Source organism: Oryctolagus cuniculus, chromosome 17, assembly GCF_964237555.1.
Source record: "Oryctolagus cuniculus chromosome 17, mOryCun1.1, whole genome shotgun sequence".
Classification (NCBI taxonomy): Eukaryota; Metazoa; Chordata; class Mammalia; order Lagomorpha; family Leporidae; genus Oryctolagus; species Oryctolagus cuniculus.
The window spans coordinates 52,587,997-52,593,688 of record NC_091448.1 but is presented as its reverse complement, the minus strand read 5'-3'; positions in this window follow the sequence as shown (position 1 = coordinate 52,593,688).

Here is a 5,692-nt window from a genome sequence, read left to right as displayed (position 1 = left end):
TATATGGGTGAGTGTCGGTACTTGTATGTGTTGTGTAGTGTGCAAATCTACCTCTGCAAGCCTTTCTTTATGGTGAAAACATTCAAAATCTTTTCTTCCAGCTTTTGAGATAAAGTATACATACAGGGGCGGGCGTGTGCTTGCCATGCCCACAGCCCACGTCAGAGCCCCTGGGGCTGAGCCCCCACTTCGCTGCCTGCTTATGGGCACCCTGAGCGGTAGCAGCTGATGGCTGCGGTACTTGGGGTCCTGCTATCCATGTGGAAGACCCAGACTGAGTTCCAGGTTCTTGGCCCCAGCCTGGCCCAGTCCCAGCTGTTACAGGCATCTGGAAGGACATTTGTCTCTGTCTCTCTGCATTACCAATGAATAAAATGTAAATATATGTATGCATTCCATTCTCATTATCTGTAGTCACCTGAGCACACTAGAGCATCAGAACGCGTTTCTCCCATCTAACTATACTGAGTGCCCATTAACCAGCCCTTCCCCACCCCCGGCTCTGGCAGCCACCACCTCTGTCATCGTCTATGACTCCGACTCTCTCGGATTCTGCGTGTGAGTGAGGTCGCGCGGTGCTCGCCTCCTTGGCCCTGCCTTCCCACAGTTTTCAGGGGTGGGGTAGGGGCAGGGCAGTGGGTCCACGGGTCCTTTGCTCGGGAGACAGGAAGTCTGCTGTCTCAACCTCCCGCCCCGTTGAGCCCCACATTCCTGCCCTTGTCTCCCTGCGTGTGTCACTGGGAGGTGAAGAGAAACTCGGACATAGCGAACTGACAGGAAAAAAAATGAAGTCTCTGCGAAGCTCCGGAATCCAGCTTCTGGGTGTGGCGGGCTAGTGTTGCCATCGCAATCCGGTTCTCCTCCCGGACACAGGGCAGACTCGCCCTCCGGGCCTCTGTGGGTGGGTGGCATCTCCCAGTTGGGGGGGGCTGGCCCCAGTGATGGCGGTCGCCTCCTGGCGGTGTGCAGACCCTCCAGGGTCGCTCCTGTCTGCATCTCCATTCTAGAAGCACCAGATGTGGACCTGATGGACTAGAGCAAGGCTCTGATGTAACTGAGTGAGACATGGACTTCTGTGGGGTGCAGCTGCTCAAATTTTGGGCTGGATGGGGTGGCATTGTGGCACAGCTGGTTGCTCCATCGCCTGTGATGCTGGCATCCCAAATGAGCACAGGTTCAAGTCCCGGCTGTTCTGCTTCTGATCCAACACCTGGGAAAGCAGCAGCAGGTGGCCCCAAGTGCTAGGGTCCCTACCACCAACAAGGGAGACCTGGATGGAGTTCTAGGTTCCCAGCTTTGGCCTGGCCCAGCCCTGACTGTCACTCCCATTTGTGGATGGAGGCTCTCTCTCTTTCTCTCTATCTCTCTAACTGTGCCTTCAAATAGGTAAATTTTTAAAAATTTATTTATTTGAAAGAGTTACAGAGAGCACGAGAGAGAGAGAGAGAGAGAGAGAGTCTTCCGTCCTCTGGTTCACTCCCCAGATGATCGCAACAGCCAGGGCTGGGCCAGGCTGAAGCCAAGAGCTAGGAGATTCTTCTGGGTCTCCCACATGGGTGCAGGGCCAAGGACTTGGGCCACCCTCTGCTGCCTTCCCAGGCCAGGGAGCAGTCGGGCATCAAACCACTGCCCACACGGGATGCCTGTGTTGCAAGGTGCAGCCTTATCAGCTGTGCCACAGTGCTGGCCCCTAAATAAGTGAATCTTGAAAAAGAAATGTAAGGAAGAAAGAAACTTTGGGGCTCTTGTTGCATTGTGATCCAGCCTGGCTAATATGGTTGGTGACCGGGGGCATCTGAGTGCCTCCCTTCCGGTTCCACAGCCCGTATTAGAGACGCGTGGAGCCCTGAGTCGCTCACACACGTCTTCCCCCTCCTCTGCTGCTCACACCTGTTTGCGGGGACCCCTCCGCCACCTGAGCCACACGCTCTGCCTGACCACACCCTGGGCATAGTGTCTTTGGGGCAGGGTGACTGCCCCTGCATCCCTACAATGCTGGTGATGGGGCGGGGTGGGGGTGGGGGTCAGATGGCTTTAGGGTCAGAATAACCCTTGACCTCTCCACTCCCAGAGCCATGTCTGCCCCATCAACGTCTATTCCCACCGTCTGTGGGGACCCCCAGGTGCTAGCATTGAAGGAAACGGATGCCAGGCACAGCTCCCAAAAAGCTTGAGATCTCACAGCATCTCCCCCTCTACTCAGTGCCATCCCTGAGCCCCCTGTCTCACAGACAGGGCAGCACACTGCCCATGGCTTCCCCCTCCCAGCCCCAGAATCTTCTCCCGGCTCAACCAAGCCCCTTCTCCTTGCTCCAGAGGACGCGTGCATGGTGGCGGGACAGGGCCTGGGACAATTCCCGCAACCTTAGGAGAAGAGAACTCCTGTGCCACGGTGCATGAAGAAGTGCATTTGGGGGGATATCTCCCTTGCAGATCCCAGCCTCCAGATGTAGCCCAAACCATCAGATTTTGATCTCTTCTGAACAGATTCAGACTCAGAGGCGCCACCTTGTGGCCAGCCAGGCTGCTTCCGAGGCTGGAGGCATGGGTCCCTTCCACTCCGCCCAGACTGGAGGGCCAAGACTGGTTCAGGTCTGCTGTCCCCCAGGAGGACAGGCCCAAGGCTCCATTAGAAGGCATGCCCATCCCAAAAAAAATGCTCCCAAGCCGGAGAGGGAGGGACCAGGGCGGATCATTGGAATCTGGTTTCCCAGAAAGCCAGCTTGGAAGAAGATTCACAGGGAGCCACACCTGGCTCGCTGAGGACTTCTCCGGGCTCAGAACTCTGGGCTGCCCCTGCCCTTTTTTTTTTTTTTCCTTTGAGATTTATTTATTTAAAACACAGAGCAAGAGAGAGAGGTTTTTATTTATCTGAAAGGTAAAGAGAAATGAAGATTTTCCATGTACTGGTTCACTCCCCAAATACCCACAACAGCCGGGATAGGGACAGGCTGAAGCCAGAAGCCAGAAACTCCATCTGAGTCTCCCACGTGGGTGGCAGGGACCCAAGTAGTTGGACCACCACCTGCTGCCTTTCCAGGTGTGTTAGCAGGGAGCTGAATCAGACGCAGAGCAGCCGGGGCTTGCAGCCTGGCTCCCGTAAACGGCAGCTTAACCTGCTACATCACAACGCTGCTCCCCCCAACCCCCCATGTCTTTCGGTTAGTGGGGCCGGCTGGCTGGCACAGTGGCAAGCACGCCAGCCCCTTTTCCCAAGCTGGCCTTGAGCAAAATCTGCCAGTAAACAGGTGGGACAAGAAGACCTGGAAAGTCCCTTCCAGTGTCGACACTCCAGGGGCTGCTTGCCTCGCGGCTCCAGCCTCCCCACACTGCCTTCAGGGAAGCAGCTGTGAGCTCCCCAGAGAGGACCCCACAGACCATGAATGCGCCCATGGGGGAACCTTCCAGAAGGTGGTGAGTGCAGGAGGGAAGCAGAGCTGGGCAGTGCTGGCGGGGCAGACAGGCCAGCTGACAAGTACGTCTGTCGAGGCAGGTGTTACCCATCGGGGACAGGGCAGGTGCACCGGCAGCAGATGCAAAAGCAGAGACGGCTCTAGCAGGGTGGCTACAGGAAAGGGTGGAGCCAAGTCCAAGCCCTTGAATTTGATTTTTGGGACAACCCCGTTTGGAACTCTGGGGGATTTTGTTGTCTCTATGTCCTGGGGGAGTAGGGCCTCCCTGGGGTGGCTTGAGGCGGAGGGTAGGGGGATGCCCGGCAGTGAGGCTCAGCTTCCTGTGTGGGTGGCCGCCCTGACGAGCTCGCATCCTCCCATGGGCCTCTCCTGCTCCCTGGTCCCACCCCTGGCCCAGGAGAACCAGTTCTTCAGCCCAATGAGCACTTGCCAAGAGTCATGCGTCCAGTCTTGGTCATCGGCAGGGAGTGTTGCATCCTCATGCCTGCTCCCATCCACAGCCCCCACCAGCCCCACCTCCCTCTCTCCTCCAGCCCCCACCCCCCACCCCGAAACCTCATTCCCATCCCTGATCTGAGACCTGATCAGACCCAGAACTGTCACACCAGCCTTTTGGGGGAGAGGGATTGGCTGGAGGAGAGACCAGGCTCTGACCCGGGGAGGCAGCTTCCGGGGGATGGAGGAGGTCGCGCCCATCCTGTTCTACACCCTGGTCCCCTCCTCGGTGTCCTCAGAGCTGCCTGTGCGTCGCTGCCACCTCCCCACCCCCCGGGCAGAGTGATCTGAACCACTGTTGGGCTGGATCTCTCACCCCAAATGCCTCAGGACCCTGCGTCCCCAAGGAGCCCGGGGAGGGGGGGTCATTTCCTTCACCCCTGAGCCTCCACTTGTCTGTTCCACTGCCCTGCTCCTCACCAGGTCACAGGCAGCCCCCTGGGGGCATAGACACTGAAGGTAGGGGCTGGAAAGCAGCAGCCTGGGAATATTTGCATGTTGGGGTCAAATTTGCATCTCCAGGTTCCCAGCATCCCAGGAGAGGCATCATGGTGGCAGAGCAGGGCCCAGGAGGGTGGGCTGACCTGCCTGGCCACTCCTGCTCTCATCCTGGGATAGCATGGTCCCTGGGGGATGAGTGAGCCTGCCCATCACCCAGAGCCAGGCAGGACCCACATCCTCAGCGTTCTCCACTCTCCCCCATCACTCCCTGTCCCCCTCCACTCTTAGCCCCGGCCAGCTCCCCTCGCTGCAACTTCACTCTCATTCCAAAGCCACTGATGACTCGGCCCCCAGCCACGATCCTGTCCTGCTGTCGAGAACCATGTTTCAAGAGTTTCCCCATGAACCATGCAAGGAGATGGGGAGAAAACAGAACCAAATCGAATTCTGGACAGTCTAAGCTAGCAGGAGAAAAGGACATCAAAGATGCTGGCTCTGCTGCTGTGAGAGACATTAATAGCTACATTTGGCTTTCTTTCAAAAAGCACTTAGTGAGTTAAGATTAGAAGGAAGAGGAGGAAGCAGTCAGATTTAAGAGGTAGAATGGGACTAGCGTGTGCAAAGGCCCTGGGGTGGGAAGGAGCTGGCATCACATCCTTTAGCTCGTTACTCAAAAGCCTCCTTCCCCAGGAGCACCTCCTCGGCCACTCTAGAACCAGCATTTCTTCTCATGTGCTTTATATATCGTTTCCTGCTTTGGTTTTTCTCTTCAGCACTTATCACAGCTTGACACACAATCTCATCTATTTGGTTATTGGGTAGCAGTGTCTGTGTCTCCCACTAGAACACCAGCTGCAGCAGTACTGGGATTGGCTTTGGTTACATTGTATTCCTGGGGCTGCCACAGCTCTGGGCAGGTAGCAGCAGGCAGCAGCGGCTGGGTTACTGTCTCCTGACAGTGAATGACGATCACACAGCCCCAGACACAGGGAGCAAAGGGGCAGTTGGGGTGGGGGGAGTGAGGACAGCGAGGGCTGGGGGAAGGGACACTGACGGTGCTCCAAAGGCAAAGAGGGGCTGCCCTGGGGTTGGCGACACCTGGGTAGGCAGTGACGCCAGCAGGTCAGGGTCTTAGAAAGATTGTCCCCATCCCTAACTCTGACCACAGTGCTGCCGCTAAAATAATTGCAGCCCCATCCCACTCCTCATGCAATCCCAAACCTACTGGAACCTTCTCCCTGTCCCAGAAGCCAGCCCCCCCACCCCGCCCCGCTACGTGCCTCACTCACTCTGGGCACTGGGTGCTGTCAGGGAGGAAACCAGGGCTGGCACTTCCTGGTCGG